We start from the raw sequence: 23545 nt of genomic DNA, 5'->3' as shown, positions 1-23545 counted from the left end.
CCCCCCCACATGTGGTTGAGATCCTTCACAAAGACCTCTCTGAGACCTATGACTGTTGTCAGAATCCTGGACATAAGCTCAATGCCAGATGATGTGCTGCCATTCCCCTTGTGTACAACATGGTTCCCATAAAGTAATACGTTTATGGTAGTCCACTGAACACTGATGTTGGTATAATGGAACTTGGAATACAGGTTGACAGCTGTAAGGTGACCACCACAGTGCCACTGTCTTCTGAATGTCCTTCCATGTGTCATTTCACCTGAATCAGGGTGTTGAATCCAGAAAGTAAAAGGACAGTGTTTCCCTGTACACACCCCTCAGTAGGCCAATCAATGTGTACTATGGCCCATTTGTCATGTACCCCACTGGATACCAGCAACAATAGGAGAGGCTGCAAATGTACCTCACAAAGAGGATCATGGGTACTACACACTTGCCCCATACAGACAGACTCCAACAACTGCAATGTATCTCTGTCTCATATTGGTTACTTAGGTGCGATCTCTGCCTGACATACATAGCCATGTTTGACCCGACCCTGTCAGGAATGCACCCTGTCAGGAATGCTACATCCGAGGACACCAATCTGTCCACACAACATGTCCCAGATACCTCAACCCCATCCTCACAATCAATAGGACATGCTGGAGGGACAGGTTCACAAACCAGAGACTGGCAACATCATAGAATAGATGCCACATGCATGTCAAGCCAAGCATATCACTGGCCCTCTTTAAGAGGAATCAGGAGGAGTGGATGGGGAATAGAATACACACCCTGGGGATCACCCCAGTGACTGTACTCAGTAGACACACTGGGGAGTATCATCAGGTGGCATGATGCTAGTGTATTCCCATGGGCTAGCCTTGTAAAGCCTCCATGGCCATTTGCCACATACACACCTATGACTCTTTGAAACCATGGATCTCAGTACTGTCAAATGTGTGTGTGTGTGTGCATTAGTGTGTCTGAAAGTGTCTGAGTGTGTAAACATGTGGGTGAAAGAAGCTGATGGCCCGTCTCACCCAGTACAACTACCATTGTCATACCTTACAAGTGCTGTAGATGTTATTCACTATACAAGTACCTTGGGACACTCCACAACCTATAAGCTATGTGGTGTGTGTGTGAACTACATAACACTATAATATCAACAACCACATAGCTAGGGGCTCTAATATGAGTCCTGGCAAGTGTGTGTGTGTGTGTGTGTGTGTGTGTGTGTGTGTGTATTATTGTGTGTAAGTTTGTAGGTTACAGTATTTTGTGGCCTCTCTCACCCAGTACATCCCCCATTGCTATAATTTGCAAGGCCTGGTGATGTCCCTTACCTTAGAAGTAGCTTTGGACAAGTGGCACCCCATAACCTCTGTGGCACATGCAATAAATGTGTAACAATGTAGTAACAATAAATAGATAGGTAGGGGTTCTACCCCCAGTCCTGGCAAATGTGTGTAAGAGAAGAGTAAATAGATAGGTAGGGGTTCTACCCCCAGTCCTGGCAAATCTGTGTAAGAGAAGAGTAAATAGATAGGTAGGGGTTCTACCCCCAGTCCTGGCAAATCTGTGTAAGAGAAGAGTAGTGTGTGTGTGTGTGTGTGTGTGTGTGTGTGTGTGTGTGTGTGTGTGTGTGTGTGTGTGTGTGTGTGTGAATGACATCCATTGGATAGTCTTGGATTCATATTTATGCCATGGTACACATTATACATTCCTAAGCCTACTGTATGAGGTCCGCTGTTCACATAGGTTCATAGGTAGGTACTAAGCTATTGGCCCTAGAGCCTATATAAACCTAGCCAAAGGTACCCTGGCTTTCGCTACCCAAGAAAATTATTTTCCTGTGCCACTGTCGAGCAGAGCCACAGAAGTGATCCCTGGGGTGAATTTCCCATCTCCTATCCAGTCATCATGATTTTTCTTAAAGGGTGCTAATGAGGAGCTTTGTTTGATAGATAGGTAGTTTGTTCCAGAGTATGGGAAGTCTCTGGGACAGGAATCTATCCCTCCCAGCATGTTCTGTTTATTGTGGTGACAAGGTTGAGGTCCCTAGAGCGTGTAGCTCATAGGGATTGGGATTTCTTTAAGTGGAGCATGTCTAAAAGCTCTGGGTTTGACATAGCTTTGTGTGTTAGGCAGAGATTGCCCCTGAATAGGCGATATGCAATGGAGTAAAGCTGCAGTTTTTTGAGATGGTCTGCATAGGGCATCTGTTTGAGGCCGGTAATCCTCTTTGTGAGGTATTTCTGTGGCCTTTCCAGTTGTAGATGTTTTGTGAGGTACATACTAAAAGGGGCATTGTACTCTATAATGGGTCTAATGAGTGACGAGTAGAGGGGAACAATGACCTCTTTTTTTCCTGGATGAGAAACCTTTTCTGGTGAGGTGTGCCACGTAGAAGAATTTCCTGACTACTGTGGCAATGTGATTATCAAAGGAGAGACTACTGTCCACCTGTGTCCCAAGGTCTCATCAAACTTTCGGTGTTAAGTAGACTACTGCCTATGTGGTAGTTCATGGATACTGAATTTTTACCAAAAGGGATGACAATGCACTTTTTGGCATTGAGCTTGAGGCCATGGCTTTGACACCAGGCATCTGTCTCAGCGAGGCCCTTTTGTAGGATGTCCACATCATTTGTAGTTTTGATTATGGCTCCTAGTTTGCAGTCATCTGTGAACTTCGTTAGCCAAAGACCTTCTGTGTTGGCCTGTACTTCAGAGAAGTAGATACCAAACAGCAGAGGACCCAGGACTGAACCCTGTGGTACCCCACTTGTCACTGGTCTGAAGTTGGATTTGGAGTCTGCTACTTTCACAGTGTGGGTTCTGTCAGTGAGCCAGTTGGCAACCCTTCTTGTGACATAGGGATTTATACCTAGTTTAGTGAGTTTATCTATAATTCCAGAGTGCGGGATGATGTCAAAAGCCTTGGTGAGATCTAGATAGGCTGTGTGAACCACCTTACCCTCATCTACGGCTTTGGTGACTGCTTCAAAGAAGTCAATCAGGTTTAGGAGACATGATCTGCCTTTTACAAACCTGAACTGGGTGGGGTCCTGAGTTTGGAGAGTACCAATGTCATTGTTTATAAGTTCCATGGTGATACGTTCCAAAGCCTTGCAGACCAGGCCAGTTAGGCTAATGGGGCAGTAGTTTCCAGGGTCTGTGGTGGCTCCCCCTTTGTGGAGTGGGATAAATGTCACTGTGCGCCATTCAGTGGGCACATAGCCTGAGGTGAGGCTATGACTGAACATGGTACTTAGGTGGGGTGCCAGTTCATTCTGTAGTTCATGTAGAACACAGCCTGGGATGTTGTCAGATCCTATGGATGCTGTGTTCTTGGCTTTGGATAGTGTGTTTTTTTACCTGTGCAGCCGTGATTACAGGAACTTTGCATTCTTCTTGTATAGAGATGGGCCCTTTAGGGGATGACAGGGGGCTAAAGTTAGCACTGAACCTATCTGCCAGGATGTTGGTAATATCAGTTGGTTCTGTATATTTAGTTCCATTGTGCTGTAACTCAGAGCAGATCTGAGTGTTGCCATTGAGATTCTTGACATAGCTATAGAATGCTTTGTGGTGATCTTTAGAGTCAGTGGCGATTTTGTTTTCATAACTCGCTTTGGAGGATTTTATGAGGGATCTCAGCTTCTTACTGAGGCTGACCAGGGAGGTTCTCCAATCATGGGATTTTACTCTTTTTTGCAACAGTTTCTTTCTTCTTTTGTAGAGTTTGTTTATGGCAGGGGACCACCAGATTGGCTTCCTTTTTTTGGAGGATAGCATCTTGGTTCTGTTAGGGATTTCACGATCCATGCACTTGTGTAAGTGCTTATACAGTGTATTTGTGTAGGATTCAGCAGTCATACCTCTATTGTCCATCAGCATAGGTGTCGTGAAGTTTGCCACTTCTGTCTTAAGAAGCGTGAAGTTGGCTTTGGAGAAATGTTTTACTGTGGTTTCCCTAATGGGGGAGGGGGAGGGATGTGGATATCTAGGGCGATTAGCTTGTGGTCGGATCTGACCAACAAGGAATTGGCCTCTGGTGTGGAGCACCGGTTGCCCATGTTGGTAATAACCAGATCTAGGTTATTGCTGCCTCTGGTGGGGGTGTGGATAAGTTGATCCATGGCATTGGAATTTATGAATTCCAGAAAACGTTGAGCACAAGAGTTGGTAAATGAGTAATTTTCCCAGTTAATGGTAGGGTAGTTGAAATCACCCATTATTAGGGTGTTAGGTTGTACCCTAATATTTTCCAGTGTATTAAGAAATGAGGAGTGGGAATCCTGGGGCATGGTAGGGGATCTGTAGCAAGCTAAAATTTGGATTGTGGTCTTGCCCAGAGTTAGTTGCACTTGGATAATCTTGGATGCATTATGCTAAGCAACTAGCCTGGAGGTGTGGATATCTGTAATGAATATGGACACGCCTCCGCCTTTAGTGTTTTGGTCCAGGTTAGGTGGCCGAAAGGTGTGGTATGAATTATAGCCTGGTAATGCAGGGGCACTTTCTGGAGCCTTGAAATAGGTCTCTGTTACTGCACTGATGTCGATGTTCTCCATTTTAAGGAGTGCCTCGAGTGAGTGCATTTTGCATTTCTTCTAGCATTGAGTTAGCAATACCCTCAGATTCTTCTTGCCTGTACCTGTTAGGGTGGTGAATTTGCCATTTGAACCTTGCCTAAAAAAGGCACTATAGGGGTGGCTAGAGCCTTAGCCAGTATCCAGAATCCCAGGGGTGACAGGTGCAGGCCATCTCTGGCAAAGCATCGTGGTTTGTCGATCATGTCATCCCAGGCAGACAGATACTGGATCCCCTTAGAATGACACCAGAAGCTTAGCTAATTGTTGAAGTCAGTCATTTTGTCCTTGTACTGTGGTATCATTCTGGGTGATGGCAGGATGCTACTCAGGGCTAGGGTCATACCTGCCTGGGCTACAAGATTGGGGAGCTCCTCCATGTCCCTTTTTGTGTAGTCTAAGGAGGTACGTCTCAGGTCATTCACACCAACATGGACAATGACAGAGTCATATTTGTACTTGTGGAGTGGCCTGAGTGCATGCATTATGTGACGGATCCTGACATCCGACAGGCAGTTGACAGTAACTTTCTCCTTGTTAAGCCTGGTGAGTGGAACATCAGTGTGCCTGACTATAGAGTCACCTATGACTAGAGTGTTGGGTACGTTGTTATGCCTTATGGGCTGTGATTGAGTGGCACACTGAGTTTGTGGGCTATGTGTCATTTGGGTTGTGTTGGGGGGTGGAGGTTGCTTGTGTTTCTGCTTTGGAGGTCCCTGTTGCTTGGGCAGGTTTTTTCTGAGAACCTCAGTGAATGTAGGTGTGTGTTTTGTGTTTCTGTGTGTGTGTTTTGGTGGTGTAGGTTTTGAGGGACTATGTGCTGAGTGTGGTGTGGTACAAGTGTTTACCTTCTCCTCTTGACTGTCTAGTCCAGTCTTGGGAGAAGAGAGCTTTGCTACCAGTTTGGCTATATAAGTGCATCTCTCACAGGTTGTAGTGTTGGGTGGTAGGAGGAGAGGGTTGTATGTGTACATGAGGCAATTACTGCATTGCAGGTAGACAGGAGAAAACACAGGGAGCTGACCCTTAGACATGCCTGGATAGGTGCTTATTTGTTAAGTACTAGAAACTGTTTTCCTCTAGACAGTGAGGAAAGTTGAGTGCTGTAGTAATTTGTAGCTTATTTAGTGCTTACAATAAGTTCTGAACTGGCTAGTTCTAAGAAACAAAATTAAGCTAGAAGGCTTCCCTCCAACACACATCAACCATAGTGGTATCTGTAGGCACACTTCAGCCGTATAAGCCCTGTGCAACAGTATGGAATAGTATGGTATGAATAACAAGATAGGTTGGTCTGCTAATCTCAGTACTGGCATGTGTGTGTGTGTGTGTGTGTGTGTGTGTGTGTGTGTGTGTGTGTGTGTGTGTGTGTGTGTGTGTGTGTGTGTATGTGCATTGGTGTGTAGAGCAGTGTTTGGGAGTGTGTACACTCATGTATGACAGTAGTATGAAAACTGTCACAACAACTACACCACCCATGATGTTAATCACTATACATGTATTTCAGAAACACAACAAATTATGAGCTCTGTGTCCCCTGTGATAACTACCTAACACTGTACCACCAATAACTAGATGGTGGGGGTTTCAAACCCCAAACTGGCAATTGTGATTGTGTGTGTGTGTGTGTGTGTGTGTGTGTGTGCGTGTGTGAGAACAGTATTCTCTGTGTGTAGCATCAACACAATACCCTCTGTGTGTGTCATATTCACAAACCTTTGGTGTGTGCCACCCAGTACACTTACCATTGTCCACTGTACAAGAGCTGCTGACATCAGCCACCATGCACTTACCTGTATCCACTCCTCAGCCCTTTCAGTTATGTGGCACATGCAATAACTGTTATACAGACCTGTTAACTGTGTACAGCTGTACCCTGGATATGACACAATGTGTTATCACACTGCCATACCCCTTGTAGAAAAGGACTACAGGGCTACAGCCTCGTGACAGACACTTAGAACACAAACAGAATACATTATGGAGACCACATTCAGTCAGGTTAATAACGGCAATAATGCATTATAGCTGAACAGTTACACACTCTGATGTGTAACCATTAAACATGCTGGCTGACAACACTTTACACAGCATTACATTGCTAAACTGTACTAAATTCACCCTGTGCATCAGAACCATATTAGTATGTCCCTGCATCGATGGTATGGATGACAGGGATGTAACACAGGTATCATCATATGAACAGGGTGTGGTGTGGGTTTGCCAGAGGCCTAAGGTGAGCCAATTGAATGACATCATGTGCGTGGGTTAGGGGGTTGTGTATCAAATGGGCCATATGGATGTGCCCTAACTGTGATGATGATGTGTGTGTGTGTATAGATGCACACAGTTCTGCCATGTTGCTGCCCTATATAGGGGTATGTTGGATAGCTGTGGACCATACTTGGCAGGGTGTACAGTTCACTGTGTTTGGCCATGGACACAGGAACTGAGTTTCCCAGGGGTTCCACTGGCACCACCAGGCACAAGGCTGTTGTAGTACTACTCTCTGATGATGACTGTTGTGTGCTGGATCCGCATCCCTGTTGGGACCGGCCAGGGCCATGTGCCCATGGCCTACTGCATCATGATGTGGACAGCAACCCCCCTACAGTCATGCTGCTGGTACTGCCATTACTAGAACGGGAGTGAGATTTTGCACTGCCACGTACACCTTTAGCTGTTCGTGGTGTTTCCTATGTCCACGTGGCTGACGGCCAACTCCCACCACATGCTCCAACATAGCCATCCCACAATTGAGGACTGCCACCATCTCACCCAACTGTCTATCCGTGACCTCAGCATAATAACAATGGGCATCTGCAAGATCACGGATGTTGTCACGCATAGCAGGAAGATTTGCCATCTGCACCCTGAGAGTCTGTCTGGTGTGAAGTTCCATACATGCCTGTGTCTCCATGATGGTCCAAAACATGCATCTGGTGACACCTGCTGTGGCAGTTGTGGCAGGGGCACAACGGGCGGCAGTGCTCCTATGAGCACCCCTGTCCATTTGCCTGTGTGGGACCTCGCCTGTTTTCCAGCTATGGCTGGTGTCTACAGACACACTTGCCATAGTCACCACACTTTCCTGTCCCATGCCACCACCCACAAATTGTTCCTCATCTATGGCCACTGGTGATGGGGTATGTGTGGGCATTGTGATTGTGTGCTGTGATGGGGTAGACAAAAGTGGGATTCCAACCAATGGCATAGTTTCAGCCCCTGACAACCCTGCCTTTGCCTTACTATGCCTATCATCATTGTCAGAGTCTGCAGAGACACTGACATCAATTCCTACGTGGGAGGGACGCCGACCCCCATCGCCACATGTGAGGGGAAGACAGTATATTTAATTTAATACCTGTACAGTAAGGTTTACTTAAACATACACACACACACACACACACACACACACACACACACACACACACACACACACACACACACACAGTTACAGGTGATGTGGCACAAAGATATTGCACATACCTCACATTACCCAACAGTTGACATGCATGACACATGGCCCTCAACATCATGCATTGCAGCCATTCTTAATCCTTGTTATTAACAGTATACATCTCTGGGATGCATGAGTCGTGTTAGTAGGTGACGTCCCTTCCCCTTGCACACACTGCACCCATGTACACATTATTGCTGTGTACCTGTATAGCACAATGGCATCTAATGTCGACCATACCTCACAACTGTACAAATCATTGCTGAATATGTAGATAGATGTCTGGCACTTATGTTTGCTCTGTTCCTCACAACCCCTATGTGTTTGACACATAACTGGGATGATATGAGGACTGATGTCACTAATTAATGACATACATTTGATTTGCAGATCTCAGCAGCAGCAGTGAATGTATGTGCAATCAAATCGGGTACACCAATGGCTCCCCAAGTGTAACATGGATATGATAAGTGCACACTCCAGCCTCTTGTATGATATAAAATGAGACCACATTACTGCATTTGAAAACATTACACACCTTATATGTGACATATGACCTGTGCAATCCAATCAAGAAACAAACAAATGTGTTAGTTGTGAAGATGCTGAATGAGATGCATACAATATTGTGGTTGCATAAGCATGAATACCCTTGAAGCAATGCTTTGTTGAAGCACCTGTTAATTGAACTACAGCAGTCATTCCTCCTGGGAAGGGGTATATTAGCATGGCACATCTTGACTTGGCATTATTTGGACAGTCTTCCCTACAAAGGTCCCCCAACTCTGTCAGATTGCAAGGCCAGCTCATGTTCACAGCCCTTGGAGGTCGCACTGGGGGTTTACTATTGATGTTGAGTCTGGGCTTTGTCTCACCCAATTCATAACCTTGTTTGTGTTCAGATTTCTTAGCTAGCTTTGGGTGTATGCTTCAGTTCATTATCATGTTGGAAGCTGAAACCCCTCTCCATCCTCAGCCATATTGCAGATGCTTGATGGCTTTGGCCCACACATGAGTGTTATTTGGAACTTTCAGAATTCCCTCCACCATGTCTACAGGCCTAGTTCCAGCTAATGAACAGCAACCCTAAAGCTGGACACTGCCACCATCAAGCTTCAACGTGTGGATGGTGGTCCTCAGGTGAAGTGAGGTGTGAGGTATTGCTTGTGCACCACACGTAGCTTTAGGAATACTATCTGTAGGTTTGAACCTTGGTCTCATGACACATTTCAACACATGCCTTTGAGAGACTTGATGTTATATTTTGCTACCTGTACACAGCCCTGCATGGTTATGGTTATGGAGTTATCCTGAAGGAACAGTATGCTAAAGAGTGTTTTGGAGGTGAAAAGAGTGTCGGATAGAGTGATGTTTATGAAGCTGGAAATTGATGGTGTAATGATGAATGTTGTTAGTGCATATGCTCCACAAGTTGGGTGTGCGATGAACGAGAAAGAAAAATTTTGGAGTGAGTTGGATGAAGTAGTGATGACTGTACCCAAGGGTGAGAGAGTGGTGATTGGAGTAGATTTCAATGGGCATGATGGTGAAGGGAACAGAGGGGATGAGGAAGTGATGGGTAGGTATGGTGTTAAAGGAATGCAGAAGGTCAGATGGTAGTGGATTTTGCGAAAAGGATGGACATGGCTGTGGTGAATACGTATTTTAGGGAGCATAGGGTGACATACAAGAGTGGAGGAAGATGCACACAGGTGCATTATATCTTATGTAGGAGGGCCAGTTTGAAGGAGATTGGAGACTGTAAAGTGGTGACCAGGGAAAGTGTAGTCAGGCAGCATAGGATGGTGGTTTGTAAGATGACGGTGATCAAGAAGAAGAGGAGGAGGAGTGTGAGGCAGCACCAAGGATCAAATGGTGGAAATTAAAAAGGGTAATTGTGATGTGGAGTTCCGTCACTGGGTGGCAGTGAAGAGTGACCAAATAGCTGGGTAACTACAGCAGAGCTAGTAAGGGAGACGGCTAGAAAGGTGCTTGGTATGACATCTGGACAGAGGAAGGGCTACATGGAGACATGGTGGTGGAATGAGGAAGTACAGGAGAGTATACAGAGAAAGAGGTTGGTGAAGAAGTGGGATTGTCAGAGAGATGAAGAAAGTAGACAGGAGTATAAGGAGATGAGGTGCATGGCAAAGAGAGAGCTGGAGAAGGCTAAGGATAAGGCATATGAAGAGTTGTATGAAAGGTTGGACACTAAGGAGGGAGAAAAGGACCTGTACCAATTGGCTAGACAGAGGGACCGAGCTAGGAAAGATGTGCAGCAGGTAAAGGTGATGAAGGATAATGAGGGAAACATACTTACAAGCGAGGAGAGTGTGTTGAGCAGATGGAAAGAGTACTTTGAGGGGTTGATGAATGAAGAGAATGACAGGGAGAGAAGGTTGGATGATGTGGGGTTAGTGAATCATGAAGTGCAACGGATTAGCAAGGAGGAAGTAAGGATAGCTATGAAGAGGATGAAGAATGGAAAGGCTGTTGGTCCAGATGACATAACTGTGGATGGATGGAGTGTTTAGGTGAAATGGCAGTGGAGTTTTTAACCAGATTGTTTAATGAAATTTTGGAAAGTGAGAAGATGCCTGAGGAATGCAGAAAAAGTGTTTTGGTACCGATTTTTAAGAATAATGGTGATGTGCAGAGCTGTAGTAACTACAGAGGGATTAAATTGATCAGCCACAGCAAGAAGTTATGGGAAAGAGAAGTGGAAGCTAGGTTAAGAAGGGACGTGATGATTAGTGATCAGCAGTATGGCTTCATGAAGGGAAAGAGCACTACAAATGTGATGTTTGCTCTGAGAGTGTTGATGGAGAAGTGCAGAGAAGGTCAGAAGGAGTTGCATTGTGTTTTTGTAGACTTGGGTAAAGCATATGACAGGGTGCCTAGAGAGGAGTTGTGGTACTGTATGAGGAAGTCAGGAGTGTCAGAGAAGTATGTAAGAGTGGTACAGGATATGTACGAGGGTAGTGTGAGAGCGGTGAGGTCTGCGGTGGGAGTGACTGATGCATTTAAGGTGGAGGTGGGATTACATCAAGGATCAGTTCTGAGCCCTTTCTTATTTGCAATGGTGATGGACAGGTTGACAGACGAGATCAGACAGGAATCCCTGTGGACTATGATGTTTGCAGATGACATTGTGATCTGTAGTGAGAGTAGGGAACAGGTGGAGGAGACCCTGGAGAGGTGGAGATATGCTCTAGAGAGAAGAAGAATGAAGGTCAGCAGGACTAAGACAGAATATATGTGTGTGAATGAGAGGGAGGATAGAGGAATAGTGTGGATGCAAGGAGTAGAGGTGGCGAAGGTGGATGAGTTTAAATACTCGGGATCAATAGTTCAGAGTAATGGTGAGTGTGGAAGAGAGGTGAAGAAGAGAGTACAGGCAGGATGGAGTGGGTGGAATGATCTGTGATAGATGAGTACCAGTAAGAGTGAAAGGGAAGGTCTACAAGAGAGTAGTGAGACCAGCTATGTTATATGGGTTGGAGACAGTGGTATTGACAAAAAGGCAGGAGTTAGAGCTGGATGTGGCAGTGTTAAAGATGTTAAGATTTGCACTGGGTGTGACGAGGGTTGACAGGATTAGGAATAAGTATATTAGAGGGTCAGCCCAGGTTGGAAGGTTTGGAGACAAAGGTAGAGAGGCAAGATTATGTTGGTTTGGACATGTGCTGAGGAGGGATGCTGAGTATATTGGGGAAAAAGATGCTAAGGATGAAGCTACCAGGTAATAGGAAAAGAGGAAGGTCTAAGATAAGGTTTATGGATGTGGTGAGAGAGGACATGCAGGTGATTGGTGTGACAGAGCAAGATGCAGATGACAGAAAGAAATGGAAACAGATGATCCACTGTGGTGACCCCTAACGGGAACAGCCGAAAGAAGATAACACAGCCCTGCATGGTGTTTGGTGTGGGTAAATTACTTCTATCTACTGACCCTACCCCATAGGCCAAACTTATGCAGAATCCAAGCGATTGTTGCCACATGTACATCACAAACAGTACTTGGCAGAGAGTCCTGCACATCCCTCAGTGTTGCTGCATGTCTCCTGGCAGCCTCCCTGACCAGTTCAAACATGTCTTGTCATCTGTTTTGGAAGGACATCTGGTTCTTTTCAACAGCACTGTTGCGCCATATATAAACAACCTTTTGATGACTGTCTCCACTGTGTTCCATGGTATATGTAATGCTATAGTAATTTTGTTGTACCCTACTCCTGACTGATACCTTTCAAGTATGAGATCCCTATGATGCTTTGTAAGATGTGTGCAAACCATGGTTGCTTCTGGTACAGGCAACTGATCAAATGTCATGAATATACCGCTCTGACATTGGACCTTTATTCGGTGTTACATTGAGTCCCTGTACTTGATGGCAGGTGTGTATCCAAGCAGAGTGAATGCTGTCACTAAATCACAAGGTGCTCCCACAATATGTTATTTGGAGGGTGTGCACACATATGCATCCAGCGTATTGTAAGATTTGTATACCCCATATTTGGTGGCCTAACATATTGTTTGGTTTTACAAGTTAATTATTCATGTTATGGTCACATTGCAGGTTAGAAAAGGTGTGGAATGTAATATCGTGGTCTCTCATTGTATATATCAGACACACTTGGCATCCTGACAGGGGTATGTACACTGTGGTATCCACTGTATAGGATTAATGTTTCATATATGTCCCTACCATAGCCCATTTGTCCCCCCAGTTTGTCGGTCTCTGTCCAGATGTCTTGCACTGGTTGTGAGAAATGATACATTACCCTTCAGTAGGCCCTCATGGTGACTACTGGGATGCACTGCAGTTACCACCACAAGTGGCCATAGACATCAAGCAATATAGCTAGGTGTGTATTGGCATACTCACCAGCTACAGGCTGCTGTCCCACTTGTAGACCAGAGGGAGCTAAATAGGTGTGGGAGAGAGAGGTGCTGTCAACATGTGGCCTTGGTATAGGGCAGAAGCAGCATTTCTGCACATTAACAGTACAACCCCCAATACTACGAAATAAGCTGCCCATCACCATAGATGTGCACTTATGTGCATTACCAAACCCCATCCACAACTACTGTCTTATGTGACATATGCATGTAGATACTCTACATATACATGTATGCTACAGTACTCTAGTAATGTGCACTAGGGCCTTACCTGCACACTCCTCGTCCATTATGTGGGGGCACCCACATCCACAATGCTGTATTCAGCATGATGTTGCGTAATTGTGGTGGGTGCCTCAAAGTTGGTGAGGAACTGTTCGGTGGTTGTCAGTGGGGCCTGCATAACTGGGCCCCCACCAGTGGCTGTCACTTCTCTGGCTATGGCAGCAGCCCTTCATCAGGCATTACATATGAGGTTGGTAGAATGATGCCTGACCTGCTCGTAGGTTCTTGTGTGCAGGCGGACATCATTTACCCTGTGGACTAGGTCATTCCACAGGGCAGTCCGCTTTCACAGATGTTCCTGGGTACGTCCAAACATGACAGCATAATTGTTGACAATGGTGTCAATTATTTCACTTGTTTCTGCTGTGCTGTAGGGTGGATTTCGGGTGTGCTACATCCTGCCTGGAAGACATATACAGTGAAACACATCATAGCACCTCATACAGTTGTCAACAGTATGGACAGAAGCTGCTCATCAACAGTGGATATTTTTTGCCAGCACTCACAACTACACCATACCCTTGTAATCGTTCAGCAAAATATTAGCTTGCATTGCACTCCTGGCCCTAATGTGTCATATTCCCACCAATGATGGACAGTTAATTGCATAAACCTCTATTCCCCATTCATTTCTGTGTAGCGGGATGACAGTGGCCAGCTTCCATGTGGATGGGGTGTGGATGTTGCTGAGGCTGGGTTTGACTACAGTGTGTGATGGAGCTATGAGCACATGCCCAAGTTCATGTAGGATGCAGACAGGGATGTTATCAGGCCCCATGAAGACTTGTTGTTGCTGCCTTTCAGTAGGCAATAGTTACCTGATCACCACTGATGAGAGGAAGGGTGCAGTTGATGTGCATATCTTCCTATATGAATGGGGGACAGGGGCATGATGTTCATACTAAACCTGTCTGATGCAGTTTGCCTATAGCCATGGCATGTGTGTGAGGTGTGACTTAACACCAGTACAGGATGAATTGGTTGTTGCCTCTCAGACTGACAACATATGTGGAGACACCCTTGTGATTGACCTTGGCAGTGTGGATATGTCTGATTTGTACTCATAGTTAGCCTTAAAGGGAGTCGCTTGTGACCTTACATGCTTGTTCAGACAGAGGTGGACATGCTTCCAAGTTGTCTGCACTTATGTGGACCTGTACAACAATATAGCAACCTATTATGTGGTTTGTGTATTTTTGCTGTCCACCAAAGGAGATTACTCTACCTTGGTGGAGGCGGGATTTACAGGTCAGGTATTGCTGAGTCCATAAGTTACAGTGGATATATAAGTGCACACACCCCTGTTACAATTCCTGGTCTTTGTGCTATTGTAACTTGACACCACAATAACTCATTTTAACACAATTCCCACCTTTAATGTGACCTATAGCCTGTACAATTTCATTCAAAACATGCAAATTTATTTATGCATGGATGGGAAACCATTCATGTGTTACAAAGCAAATATAAAAATAGCATAAAAATGTTTTTTTTAGATTTATTGATGATGTACTATTCATATGGAGAGGTATGTATGAGGAACTAGAAGAATTCTTGGTATATATAAACGTGTGAACATACTTAAAATGTACTCATCATATTAGTGATAAAGAAATTACTTTTTGGATGTGTTTTTGTATAAAAAGAATAACAAATTAGTATCTAGAACTTATAAAAAGGAGGTGCAAAACAATATGTATGTGCACTTCTCTAGTATGCATCCTAAAAACACTAAGCTAAATATAATAAAGGGGGAACTGTCTAGAATAAGTGGGCTTACAAACAGTGAAGATGAGTTTTTAGAAGAAGCTAGTTCCTTTTGTAATAGAGTTAGAAATGAGGATACCCAGAATATGAAGTAAATAAATTATTAGAAGAAAGAACAGAGATGAGGGGAAAAATGCTGGATAGAAAAGAAAAAAATCCCTTATAAAAGAAAAACTTTTATGGCCATTCAAAACATCGTAGATTCATTAGCTATAAAAATGTGATAAAAATAGGGGACTACTAAGAATAAATAATGATATGTTTAGAAAAGTAGGTGATAATCCTCTATTTGTACAAAGAAAAGGAAAAAAAGTTTTAAAAATTATTTTCTGGGAAAACTGAATAAGCCATATGAAAGAAGTAACAGAAAATGTGGAATGATTAAATGTTATAATTGTAATATGTGCACTTACATTTTTATAGAAGGAAATTAAATCGAAATAGGGGGTATAAAAGTTAAAATTCCAGGACAATTTAGTTGTAAGTCTAAAAATGTTGTTTACTTATGTTTCTGTAGTCAATGCAAATCCTATTATGTTGGAAGGACCACTTGAGAATTAAATAGAAGGATATATGAGCATAAATATGACATTCAGTCGAGTGATGAGAGGACTGCATTATGTAAACACTATAAAACAAACGAATGTAAGGTAACTTTAAATTTATAGTACCTGATATGGTATCCATTGAAGCAAATATTATTAATATTGAAGAAGAACTAGGGTGGTTAGAATACTGCTGGCAAGTAAGGTTAAATGCCTGCTTTCCACCAGGACTAAACAATAGAGAAGAATTTGTCAGCTATCTGAAAAGGAAAAAGTTAAAGCACTAGGAGCATGTGTTTTTAGTAAGGTCATGTGATGTTATTTCCGGTGATGGTTTTTAAGATATTTAAACATGAATTTTGCTGTTTACTTCAGTCTGAGGAAGTCTTTGTAAAGGAGTTAGAAGATTAAAGCACTTACTTAGCTTTTATTTTGTTCTTCAAGCATTAAATTATTTGTTTATTCATCTGGGAGCCCGTGGATATATTTTTGCTGATTTTGACTGTTTGTGCTACATGGCTATTGTTTGTGAAGATTTATCTAGTTGTTGCAGGTGATTCCCTATGGATAACTTTGGTAATGTTGGCCCTAACTTTACCACAGTAACAACAGGATGTGTATTGAATGACACACTGATGGGCTCGTTTATAACCAGCAATGAAGCAACTTCCAATAAGTTAAGTATCCACTTATTGTCAAGTGATGAACTGTTTGGCATTTCCTGATAATCCTTTTAACAACAAAAATATTAATGAACAAGAAGGATATAATGAACGCTGTGTGAATCATAATGAGATGTTTTCAAAGCTAGAGAAAAACCTAATACAGTTAAATCGCCTGCAGTGGGACAATATTTACTTTGAAAACAATTTAAAAGTTCAGAGAATCCCGAAGGGACTCAGAATTTTAAAGTTGCCAGCAGGTGAAAATCTACCAAAAGAGTTGGTAGATAAATGGTTACAAATAAATCAGACAGTGGGTATTCAATATATGGAATTGCTACACAGTTATAATAGCACCAAAATGAAAGAACTAACTGAAAATGTTCAGGCAATTTTCAATATGTTAAAAGAAAATACCTCTGATGTGAACTTTAACAACAAAATGCACTTTATCCATGGAAATCTGGATAAATTGAACAAAACACTTAGTAGCAGAAAAATAAAAAAGTATGAGAGGGATCGTGTTGAATATGCAAGGGGAGTGGCCTCTGCATATGGTTTACAGCTACAAGGAAATGTGCAGCCAGAGGAAATGATGCAAGATGCCAATGTTGGGGCTGAAGAGTCAAGCATGGTGAGGCGCTCTGAACGACTGCAAACTAAAAAATCTAATAAACCAGGAGAAAGCAAAAATGCTGGGCCTACAAATATGAGTGGGTCACAAACACAGTCAAGTTCACAAGGAGGAAATACAGTAATTATTAATGAAAACGGAGGATAAGAGAAAGCAGTGGTGAGCACATCTAAACAACTGACTTATTCTAATAAAAATCAAGTTGTGGAAGTTTACCGAAGAGTGAATGGTGAAAATAGATCATGGGCCCAAGTGACTGCAAGTATTGCAAATGGAAATACAAATGCTGATAATTATAAGAAGCCAACAAAAAACGACTTTGTGAAGAAAGGGCCGAAATGGAAGAACTGGAACCAAAGGAATGCATACCGGAGAACGTAGGCACTGAAAACTTTATTATTATTAATTTGTCTAGTTATACATTAAATAATGAAGAATGTAAGGTGCTGAGTAGAGGCTGTAATTTTGCACCAGCCCAAAGAGCTGACAAATTACGAACTATCAATGATCTCAAGACTATGTGAGACTTAAATTCTGATACATTGTTTAATAGAAATGATGATGCTGAAAGTAATGCTGTCTGTTATAGAACTAGTAGTTTTAATCCACCCTTGCATAAGGATTTAGAAATGTTCTTAAATATTTGTGAAATGCAAATTATTGAAATTTTAGATAGAAAAGCTGAATTTAAATTGTATAATTTAACTAGACATGAAAAAGTAGTGTTTGATAATATGGTGAACAACAATGACATTTTATTTTTTAAAGCTGACAAAGGAGGATCACTTGTATTAGATAGAAATGTATATGAAGTTAAGATGAAATTGCTGTTAACAGATGATAGTATTACAAAAAGATAACCATGCAAGATGTGAAAAGAGGGTATAGATTTATTGACTCATGTATAGAAGAATGGTATAATGCTGGTAGAATAGATGAAAAAATAAGGAAGAGTCCAGCAAATACCAACCCTAAATAAGTAAAATGTATGGAATGCCCAAAGTTCATAAGGACCTGGAAGAACCCCCACTTAGGCCAATAGTGAGTAGTAAGAACAGTAAAACAGAAGGTATGTCTGTATTTGTAGATAAGTTCTAAAAGATTATCCCACATACCTCTACGTATATTAGAGACAGCTTCAATTTGCTAGAAAAAATTGAGAAAATAGCAGTAAATGAAAATGATTTGCTTGTAACACTTGATATTAAATCCTTGTACACTATGATACCGAATGATAAAGGAATGGAAATTGTAAGGATGGAATTATTGCATTCTCAAATGTATTCAACAAACTTGGTTAGATTATTAATGGAAATGATAGATATTGTATTAAACTATAACTACATCTCATTCTGTGATAAGATTTATGTACAAGTTAATGGTGTAGCTATGGGGGCAGCTTTGGCCCCCAGTTATGCAAATTTATTTATGCATGGATGGGAAACCATTCATGTGTTACAAAGCAAACATAAAAATAGCATAAAAATGTTTTTTTTAGATTTATTGATGATGTACTATTAATATGGAGAGGTACATATGAGGAACTAGAAGAATTTTTGGTATATATAAACAATGTGTGCACATACTTAAAACTTACTCATCATATTAGTGATAAAGAAACTACTTTTTGTGGATGTGTTTTTGTATAAAAATAATAACAAAATTAGTATCTAGAATTTATAAAAAGGAGGTGCAGAACAATATGTATCTGCACTTCTCTAGTATGCATCCTAAAAACACTAAGCTAAATATAATAAAGGTGCAACTGTCTAGAGTAAGTGGGCTTACAAACAATGAAGATGAGTTTTTAGAAGAAGCTAGTTCCTTTTGTAATAAAGTTAGAAATGAGGATACCCAGAATATGAAGTAAATAAATTATTAGAAGAAAGAATAGAGATGAGGGGAAAAATACCGGATAGAAAAGAAAAAATCCCTTATAAAAGAAAAACTTCTATGGCCATTCAAAGCAGCGTAGATTCATTGGCTATAAAAAATGTGATAAGAAAAAACTGGGGACTACTAAGAATAAATAATGATGCGTTTCGAAAAGTAGCTGATAATCCGTTATTTGTACAAAGAAAAGGAAAAACTTATTTTCAGGGAAAACTGAATAAGCCCAATGAAAGAAGTAACAGAAAACGTGTGATGATTAAATGTTATAATTGTAATATGTGTACTTACATTTTTACAGAAGGAAATGAAATAGAAATAGGGGGTATAAAAGTAAAAATTCCAGAACAAATTTAGTTGTAAGTCTAAAAATGTTGTTTACTTATGTTTCTGTAGTCAATGCAAATCCTATTATGTTGGAAGGACCAGTTGAGAATTAAATAGGATATATGAGCATAAATAGGCCATTCAGTCCTGTGATGAGAGGAATGCATTATGTAAACACTATAAAACAAACATATATAAGGTAGACTTTAAATTTATAGTACTTGATACGGTATCTATTGAAGCAAACTAACTGGCTATGTCAATGTATCAAGCCTGGCTAACTCTCTCTAGAATGTGTAAAAATCTGTTAACCAGTTTACTGTGTAACTTAATTTAATCCTGACTTATGCTCAGGATTAACTGTAACCTGTGGGACTTGTTTAACTTGCTTACTTATGTAATCTCTGTAAATAGTCTGTTTGTAGTATGTAATGCTGTATCTGCTTACCCTTGGAGCTTTTCTCCCTGGGCCTCTGCTGAAAATAGACATGCATCCAGTCGGACTACCCCGGTCAACAAATGTAAAATAAAAAATAAAATATTATTAATATTGAAGAAGAACTAGGGTGGTTAGAATACTGCTGGCAAGTAAGGCTAAATCCCTGCTTTCCACCAAGACTAAACAATAGAGAAGAATTTGTCCGCTGTCTGAAAAGAAAAGGGTTAAAGCACTAGGAACATGTGTTTTTAGTAAGGTCATGTGATGTTATGTGAGGTGATGGTTTTTAAGATATTTAAACATGAATTTTGCTGTTTACTTCAGTCTGAGGAAATCTTTGTAAATGAGTTAGAAGACAAAAGCATTTTCTGAAGCTTTTATTTTGTTCTTGTTGCATTAAACTATTTGTTTATTCATCTGGGAGCCTGTGGATATATTTTTGCACATCTTTACTTGGTAATAGTAGCCCAGTCTTCCTTGCAACAGTGCTACAAATATGTCAATTTGTGAGGGCATCTCTTATGCACAGCCATATTCAGGGCAACCCACAGATTTTCTATTGGATGTATGTCTGGCCACTGGCTAGTACATTCCCAAACTGTAATTATCATCTGGTGAAGCCATTCCTTTGTGGATTTGGATGTATGCTTGGGGCCATTGTCATGTTGAGAGATAAAATCCCTCTTCATCTTCAGCTTTCTAGCAAATGACTGAAGGTTTGGGGACAAAATGTTTGGTATTTGGAACTGTTCATACTTCCCTCCACCCTGACTAGAGGCCCAGTTCCAGCTTATGAATAGCAACGCCACAGCATGGTACTGCCACCACCATGCTTCACCAGGGGGATGGTGTTCTTTTGGTGATGCAGAGTGTTGTTTTGGGCCAAACATACTTATTGGAATTGTGGGCCAAAGGTTCAGCCTTGGTGTCATCAGACCATGACACATTGTCCAACATGCTTTTTGGAGGCTTGATGTACTGTTTGGCAATGTTTGTCCAGCCCTGGATGTTTTTCTGTGTAAGAAAGGGCTTCCATTTATCAACCTTACCCCATAGGGCAGACATATGGGGAATACAGAAGATTGTTATCACATATGGTACACACTCAGTACTTGGCAGGCATTCTTGCATCTCATTTAGTGTTGCTGTCGATCCCCTGGCAGCCTCCATGGCCAGTTGTCATCTTGTCATGTCATCCATTTTGGATGGACGTCCGGGTCTTTGCAGTGTCACTGTTGTCCCATATCTTCTCCACTGTGTGATGACTGTCTGCACTGTATTCCATGGTATATCCAATGTTGTAGACACTTTTTCTACTCTTCTCCTGACTGGTACCTTTCCACAATGAGATCCCTTTGATGCTTTGTAAGCTCTCTGCAAAACATGTCTCTTGCTGTAGCAAGCAACTGGGTAAATGTCAAATAAATCCTAACAGGACAGTTTAACTTTATTTGGGGTTAATCAGAGTCTTGTTAATTGATGGCATGTGTGTAACCAAAAAGAGAACGCTGTGATTACTGCAAGAGGTGCATCAACCAAGTAGTGGTTTATGTGTGTGCACATGTATGCAACCAGTTTATAGTACATTTTATATGTTTTATATCTTCTCCCCAACAGATTTGTTAGTTTGTCAATAGAATTGTACAATTTATGAGTCACATTCGAGGTGGGAAATGTTTTTAAAAGATTTTCTGTGGTCTCATTTTTGTATAGTACACAAACCTGGCATTTCAACAGGGGTTTGTACACTCTTGATATCCACTGTATGTAGGTGTTCAGATAGCTGTTTGTGGTAGGCATGGACAGGGGGTCATAACACAGTTGCACACTTCTCTGATTACAACTTGATAATCATGCCTATTCTGCTACCCATATCATTGTCATTGGCAATGCAACAACCAGTACCTGTAAACATTTATGTCTGTTGTATGCACTGAAACTAATATTACACGCAAGTAGAACATGCACAACTTATTTACATACATAGGTAAGTAAGTTGATTGCGTATATATATATATATATATATATATATATATATATATATATATATATATAGATAAATATATGTGTGTGTGTATGTATATATAATATATATATATATATATATTATATGGGTCTATATTAGTCCAACAAAAACTTACTTAAGCGAAACCCATTGGAGCGACACATAGTGAGCGAATATCTCAAATATCGCAAAAGTGAATGGAGATCGCCATAGGAAATTCTCCCCTTTACTTCAATGGAGTGCAATCTTGGAGTTGGTATATTTAAGTAGTGGGGGTGTGGAGGTGCAGGGGGGCTTGCCCCCTGCATAAAACAGTAATAGTTTTCATCTCTTAGGTTTTTTATTTTTGTTATTCGATATTTGAGACTTTCGTTCACTATGTCTCTCTCAAATGGGTTTCGCGTAAGTGAGTTTTTGTTGGAATAATATAGACCCTATATATATATATATATATATATATTTTATACACACACACACATATGTGTGTGTATATATATATGTATGTATATACACACACACACACACACACACACACACACATATACACACACCTCATTATTTATTGGTAATATATCTATATCTTGTTATACATATGTATGTATCTCCATACATCTCTCTCTCTCTCTCTCTCTCTCTCCATTATATATATATATATATATATATATATATATATGTGTGTGTGTGTATATATGTTTCTTTTCATGCATATATTTGTAGATACAAATCATTCCTGATTGCACAGTGTCTATTCCCTATTGTAAACTGGCTGTAATGCATGGTATGTGTGAAAAAACATCAAAAAAGCTTACAGGTCAGATGGCTTAGTGGTAAATTGCTGTTGCTATAGTGTACAGCGTCCTGGGTTCAAGACCTGCAAGGGCTGTTTATTTTGTTGCTAGGCAGAACAATGGCTGTTGGATACAGAGTGATTAAGGCAGTTCTGAGCAGCTTTAAGTGGGTTTGTGTGATGGTAAGCGATGCTAATACACGGTTAAATGAATAAACATTTACACTGTCTAGGCTTCACTTAACGATGTTTACCAGTGTGCACATCTGCTTAGCTGAGCTAACTGCTTGTTATCATTCACATGTAAGCAATGCTTAAACCTGCCAGCATAGCTTAGCCCTGGTAACCATTGCTCACATTCCAGTCTTATAAAATAACAGAGTATTGACACCATTTAATAAGTGTCTTTAATTTCCTGTACATAACATGCTTCTATGTGCTGTTATTATTGTAGCAAGGGGTATGACTATACCGTATGGGACACTTGGGTATACATGGGTAGTATCACATTTTTTTTTTATACATGGATAGTATCACATGTTATATGCACTCACACTTGTATGTTACACTAGCTACAGTACACTGTTTGACAGTAATAATTTGTCATATTGTATTATTAAATTACTAATTTTAACACTGCTTTTCCATGTAAAAGTAGATTGCCTATTGTTGTACTCGAACCATGCACCCCTGCATGCAAATCTGGGACTCTGAGTACTACACTATCTTCTTCTTGATGTTTGAGCTGTATGTTTTAATGCATCTCCTATTGTATATTAATATGATATTATTATATTAACTGTAGAGTACTATGTTTTTTGGCCATGTTATTGAGGACTGCTGTCATGTAGTAATGGCATACATTTCAGTTTCAGACTTCTATCCTTCAGAACATTCATCTTAATGCATAACCTGTTTGCTATCTACTTTCTGTCTGTCTTCTGTGCAGATGGGATGACACTGGTGCTCAGTCTGTGCAGAATGGGTCTAAAAAGCCATGTCTGTGTTCATGTAGGATGCAGCCAGAAAGGGCATCAGGCCTATGGAGACATCCATGTGTTGCCTTTGAGAGGGCATTACAGACCTGATGTGTGATCATGAGGGGAGGTAGGCAAGTGCCGTACATGCACATTTGTGCTTATGGGGGGACGGGGGAGTGATGTCTATACATCACCAGTGTGCAGCCGGTTGCCTATATATATGGCATATGTCTATGTGGTGTTATTGAACACCACTACAAAGCAGATATGTGTGTTGCCT

At 41.3% G+C, this 23545-nt stretch overlaps 1 protein-coding gene across 1 annotated transcript in view; it reads left to right on the top strand.

Annotated features, from left to right (window-relative positions):
• The window catches only part of ACO2 (aconitase 2), a 1318356-nt gene that overhangs the window by 539319 nt on the left and 755492 nt on the right, over positions 1-23545 (top strand). The window lies entirely within an intron of this gene.

The sequence above is a fragment of the Protopterus annectens genome, chromosome 1.part1, assembly GCF_019279795.1.
Source record: "Protopterus annectens isolate FY-2018-M chromosome 1.part1, PAN1.0, whole genome shotgun sequence".
Taxonomy (NCBI): Eukaryota; Metazoa; Chordata; order Ceratodontiformes; family Protopteridae; genus Protopterus; species Protopterus annectens.
The sequence above is the reverse complement of the archived record's forward strand: the minus strand, read 5'-3'. Positions and strand labels throughout refer to the sequence as shown.